Below are 6,184 nucleotides of genomic sequence, written 5' to 3'. Positions count from 1 at the left end.
CCCACATATGAGGGCCAGTGACACTGCCCTCTACAGCTAAGATGCTGAACAACAGCTCAACCTGGAGCTGGGCTGCCATGAGTCGCCGGCGAGAGCTAGGCTGCAGCCCCTGTGGCAGTGGGTTGCCATGGGCTACTATGTGTAGCCAGCAGCCAGCGTGAGCGGCCAGCAGCCACCATGAGCGGCAGTCCAGAAGCCGGTGACTGATCTGCCTCTCCTGGGAAGAGCCAACTTGGGCCAGTGAAGCAACGTCCTCAACAACTGGACTGAAGAACAAAAAAGGACATCAATTTGTCTGTTCCCCTTCCCCCAATTCCCCAGCGCTGTTCCCATCCCCCAATTCCCCAATAAAAATCTTTTAAAAAACAACAACGTATTGATGAAGACGTGGAGAAATCAGAACCCTTGTGCATTGTTGGTTGGGACTGTAAAGTGGTGCAGTCACTATGGAAAACAGTACAGTGATTCTTCAAAATTTTTAAAATGGAACTACCATACGACCCCAGCAGTACCACTTCTGGGTATATATGCAAAAGAACTGAAAGCCGGGTCTTGAAGAGATATTGTACACCCATGTTCATAGCAGCATTATTCATGAGAGCAGAAAGATGGGAGCAATCCCAAGTGTCCATCGACAAATGCATGGATAAGCAAAATGTGGTGTGTACAAACAATGGAATATAATTCAGCCTTAAAAAGGAAGTAAATTCTGACACATGCTACAACATGGATGAACCAAGTGAAATAAGCTAGTCACAAAAAGACAAATACAGTATGATTCCACTTATATGAGGAATCTAGAATAGCCAAAGTCATAAAGACAGAAAGTAGGGCTGGCTGAGTGGCTCATTGGTTAAGAGTTGGCTTGGGAGCGTGAGCTCTGAGCAGCAGGGCCCCGGTTCGGATCCCACATGGGGGCCAGTGACACTGCCCTCTGCAGCTAAGATGGTGAACAACAGCTCGACCTGGAACTGGGCTGCCATGAGTCGCCAATGGTGGCATAGGCTGCAGCCCCTGCTGCAGTGGGCTGCCATAAGCTACCGTGAGCGGCCGGCAGCTGGTGTGAGCTGTCAAGAGCCTCCATGAGCGGCCGTCCAATGGCTGGTGACCGATCTGCCTCACCCCGGAAGAGCGCAATGATCACAATACCAACATGGGCCAGTGAAGCAATGTCCTCCACAACTAGACTGAAAAACAAAAGGATAATAACTTGTCTGTTCCCCTTCCCCCAATTCCCCAATAAAATCTTTAAAAAAAAAAGTTATGTTGATGAAAGTAAACTGGTAGATTGGTTAAAGTCCACCAATCCTTCCCACACTAATATTCACTTTACAAGGTGTTCCTACCTTTCATTCCTCCTATCCGGGGGTGAGTCTATTTCTACACACACACACACACACCACCCCAGATTCTGGGCTGGCCTTGTGACCTGCTTTGACCAATAAAAGGGGGCAGAAGTGACTTGGGACTCCCACAGTTAGGTCAGGAAGCTTGAGGCTTCTGCCTTGATTCTCTTGGAAGGTTCTGGTTGCCATATAAGAAACCATGGAGGAGAGGAGACCTGAGGAGTCCTAGTCCACAGCCCGACGTGTGAATGAGGCCATGTTGGATCTTCCAGCCCAGATGACTGTCCCTCTTCAGTGAGTCCAGTCAAAACCTGCAGGGAAGTGCCCAGCCAACCACCACAATTATGACAAATCCTAAGCTACTGTTGTTTTGCGCCACTGCACTTGGGAGTGACTTGTGATACAGCAAAGGTTAACTAAAACACAAGTTCAATTTATGATTAAAAAATAAAAAGATATAATAGGAGGGGGAAGTAGGTGGAGGTAGAGATGAAACAAAATTGGCCCGATCTTGATCACTGTTGAAGCTGGGGATTCATTATCTACTCATCTATTTTTGTATATGTTTGAAATTTTCCATAGTTAAAAGTAAAAAATAAAAAGGAAGGTTGGAAAGATTTCATTAGAAAAATGTATATACATCCAGTCATGAGCCACTTAAAGACTGAATACGTTCTGAGAAATGCATCCTTAGAGGATTTCATTGTGCTAACATCATAGAGTGCATTTACACAAACCTAGGTGGTATAGCCAACTGCTGTAATTGTTATGTGCTATACTTTTATACGCCTGACAGCGCAGTGGGTTTGTTTACACCAGCATTACCACAAACACTGAGTAATGCCCTAGACATTAAGACAGCTATGACATCACTAGGTGATAGGAATTTTTCAGCTCCATTATGATCTTATGGTACCACCATAGTATATGTGTTTCATAGTTGACCAAAAGATCATTATAGGGTGCATGACTGTAGTTGAAATTTAACACCTTTTCTATAGATTGTATGTATAGATTTACATGATTGCATAATACACAGAATGAAATACATTTTTTCCCACCAGACCCTATTTTGACTCTCCAATTCACCCCTGAATGTCAGAGATATTATATAAATTTTCTGGGTGTGTGTCATGAGGTGAACAAGAACGAGAGTGCGCACATCCAGAAACCTCTCCAAAGGCCGCTGGCGCCCCCACCAGGCGGGGCTCCAACAGGGCCGGAGTCCCCGCCCCCAACCCCTGCCCCCNACCTAGAAGAAGCTCCAAAGCACTTCCCAAAGCCAAACTTGCACCAAAAAAAGGTCATGGTCACTGTTTGGTGGTCTGCTGCCAGTCTGATCCACTAGAGCTTTCTGAATCCTGGGAAAACCATTACATCTGAGAAGTATGCTCAGTAAATTGATGAGATGCACCAAAAACTGCAATGCCTGCAGCCGGCATTGGTCCATGGAAAGGGCCCAATTCTTCTCCACGACAATGCCCAACCACACGTTGCACAACCAACGCTTCAAAAGTTGAACGAATTGGGCTATGAAGTTTTGCCTCATCCAAAACCGGTTGCCTGACGTCTCACCAATCAACTACCACTTCTTCAAGCATCTTGACAACTTTTTGCAGGGAAAACACTTCCACAATAAGCAGGATGCAGAAAATGCTTTCCAAGAGTTCGTCGAATCCCAAAGCACAGACTTTTATGCTACAAGAATAAACAAACTTACTTCTCATCGGCAAAAATTTATTGATTGTAACAGTTCTTATTTTGATTAATAAAGATGTGTTTGAGCCTAGATATAATGATTTAAAATTCATGATCTGAAACCGCAATTACTTTTGCACCAACCTAATAATATATTAGTTTCCATTATTGTGTTCTTTATTTCTGACTGGTTCTTTTTTATGGTTTCCATCTCCATTTTTATGCTTCCTATCTCTCTGTTGAAGTTCTCACTGAGATCATTGAGCATTCTTATAACCAGTGTTTGGAACTCTGCATCTGATAGATTGCTTATCTCCATTTCAGTTAGTTCTTTATCTGGAGTTTTGTTTTGTACTTTTATTTGGGACATGTTTCTCTGTCTCCCCATTTTGGCTGCCTCCTTATGTTTGTTCCTATGTATTAGGTAGGACTGCTATGTCTTCCAGTCTTAGTAGAGTGGCCTTATGTAGTGGGTGTGCTATGGGGTTCCATGGTGCAGTCTTTCTGGTCACCTGAGCCACATGTTCCAGGTGTGTCTCTTGTGTAGGTTGTGTGTGCCCTCCTGTTGTAGTTGAGCTTTGGTTGATAACTGCACATCAGTGGGAGGGACTGACCCTTGGGCTCACTGGTTGTGAGGACTGGTGTTGACTATAGTGGAAGAGTTGTTGTGCAGGAGCTGACCCTACGGAGCAGGATCTGCCTCAGCAGGACCCTGGTGTCTGCCCCATCGACCCCTTGGGTGTGTCGGACATGGAGGGGGCTGGGTGATGCTCCAGCTCATTTTGAAGCTGCCACTGGGAGCACCAGCCCCAGGACCCCTTTGGAGGGGATCCACTGTAGGTCTACTTCAGCCACAGCCCATGCCCCACCCAGGGCCACCCAGTAGGAGCCAGGAAGAAATCCGCAGATGTCTGCCGCCCGTGCTGTGCTTGGAAGTGACTTGAGAGGCCAAGCCATGAACCAAGGCCGGCTGCCACTAGTGCCAGCTTAAGGCTGCTCAGCCAGAGGCACAGGACACACTCAAGCCAGATGCTGCTTGTCTGGGTTTTGCGAACCTTTGAGAGACCCTAGGAAAGTCTTGAGCCAAGGCTGGTGGTCTGCACGAAAAATCCACTGAAAGCAGCCTGGGTGTGCCTGAAAGTTGGGTGGGGCCAGGTCTCAAATCACCAGGGCATGGCAAACAAACACCAGAGACTCAGATATGGCAGCTGCCTATGTTGGCACACTGGGAAGGTGGAGGGCTCAGCAAATAAACAATGGCCTCTACCAGCTCCCCCCGTCCAGGAGAAAGCCGCCTCTCCAACCCCCATCCCAAGCCAGACAACTTAATTCCCCACCATATGTCCCTGCTGCCTCTCTAGCTGCTACCCCAGCGCTGGAGCTCAGAGTGAGTGATTCCGTTGGTGGGTAAATCCACACACAGTCCCTTTAAGAGGAGTACCTGTGAGTACAGCTGCATTCAGTCTCACTCAGTCACAATCTCTGCTGGTTTTCACAACCAAAAATTATGGGGAGTTCCCTCCTTGGAACTGGAACCTTGGACTGGGGTGGGGCTGGGATCTCTCGTTCCTCTGGGGTTTGGGGGGACCCCAACAGCCGAAATAGCCCTCCCGATCTTTAATGGTCACATGCGGGTGTGGGACCCGCGTCTCTGACCTTCCTACCAGTCTGGAGGTGGCTTCTTCTGCAAGTCCTTAGTTGTAGGGCTTGATTTTAGGTGATTCTCAATAATGGTTGTTTTGTTGATTAGTTGTAATTTTGATGTGGTTGTGAGAGAAGGTAAACACAGTGTTTACCTACTGCACCATCTTGGTTGTCTACAGTTGACTCTTGAACAATGCAGGGGTTAGGGCCACTGACCTACCTACAGTCAGAGATCCGAATATAACTCACGTCGGCCTTCTGCGTATGCAAATTCCCAACCACCAGATGACCTTGAACAACACGGGTTTGAACTTTGTGGGTCAATTGAACTGTGAGGGTCAATTGAAAAAAATCTGTGCATAAGTAGACCCGCACAGTTCAAACCCATGTTGTTCAAGGGCCAACTGTATATAAAAACATCCTCACCATGTTGTGTGGCAACAAAGTGGATACTAAGGACAGGAAAGTGAAGGCAAAATCCATCATCTTCCATCAAAAGAAGACTCTTTGGTACTATGTATGACATTTCTCTTAAAAGTAACTACAATTTGGAAAGCCCTTCCTTTGGCTTGTTCGAAAACTAATTGGAGACCCTAACTTGGAGTTTGTCACCATGCCTGCTCTTGCCCCACCAGAAGTTGTAATGGAGCCAGCTTTGGCAGTGCAGTAGGAGGCTGGGAGAGCAGCCCCCCCCTGCCACCCCCCAAAAAAACACCATCTCCACATGTATGGGATACCTTAACCCTTTTGTGGCTGATTCGCAATTTTTGTGGTGTTCAAGACAACTGCAGGTAAGCTGCTCTCATAATGCATGTGCCTTCTGCAAATTAGACCCTCATTTTTATTTTCAAGTGCCTGATAGGAAAATACATTTGGATTCAAAATCCATTTGCATTACGACAAGAAATGTCAACATTTCATCTTTCCACTAAAGGAAAAGCTACCAGATTCTTTAAATATCATTTCAACTGTTGCACAATTTTAAATGGATGATAAAAAATGTCAGTAGCTTACTTGTGCTACCAAAGTTTCTTCTTCATGGTGACTATCAAGCATTCGAAGTGTTCATCATTATAAAGCCTAGATCAGGAATTGTGTGTGGCTGATGCAACCATAAAACTTCATATAAAAAGTTATGTTGAGGGGTGAAAGTATAACTATTGCATTGTTTTGTATACCTGAAACTAATTTAAAAAAATAGGCATAAGACCTGAACAGAGATTTCGCCAAGAAAAATATACAAATAGGCAACAAGCACATGAAAAGGTGCTCGATTTTACTAATCATTAGGAAAATGCAAATCAAAACCAGGAGATATTGCCTCACCTATTTAGGATAGCTACTATCAAAACCCAGAAAATAAGGGCCGGCTGAGTGGCTCAGTTGGTTAGAGCTCGCTCAAGAGTACGAGCTCTGAGCAACAGTGGTTTGATGCCCAGCCCGAGTTGAGCTGCTGCTGAGCTGCCAACAGGTGGTAGGATGGCTCAGCTAAAAAA

The 6,184-nt window shown here is 45.8% G+C and overlaps 1 pseudogene; it reads left to right on the top strand.

The window, feature by feature from the left end:
- The window catches only part of LOC109386060 (GTP-binding nuclear protein Ran-like), a 22,113-nt pseudogene that overhangs the window by 6,828 nt on the left and 9,101 nt on the right, over nt 1–6,184 (top strand).

This window comes from Hipposideros armiger, unplaced genomic scaffold (assembly GCF_001890085.2).
Source record: "Hipposideros armiger isolate ML-2016 unplaced genomic scaffold, ASM189008v1 scaffold_7, whole genome shotgun sequence".
NCBI lineage: Eukaryota > Metazoa > Chordata > Mammalia > Chiroptera > Hipposideridae > Hipposideros > Hipposideros armiger.
The sequence above is the reverse complement of the archived record's forward strand: the minus strand, read 5'-3'. Positions and strand labels throughout refer to the sequence as shown.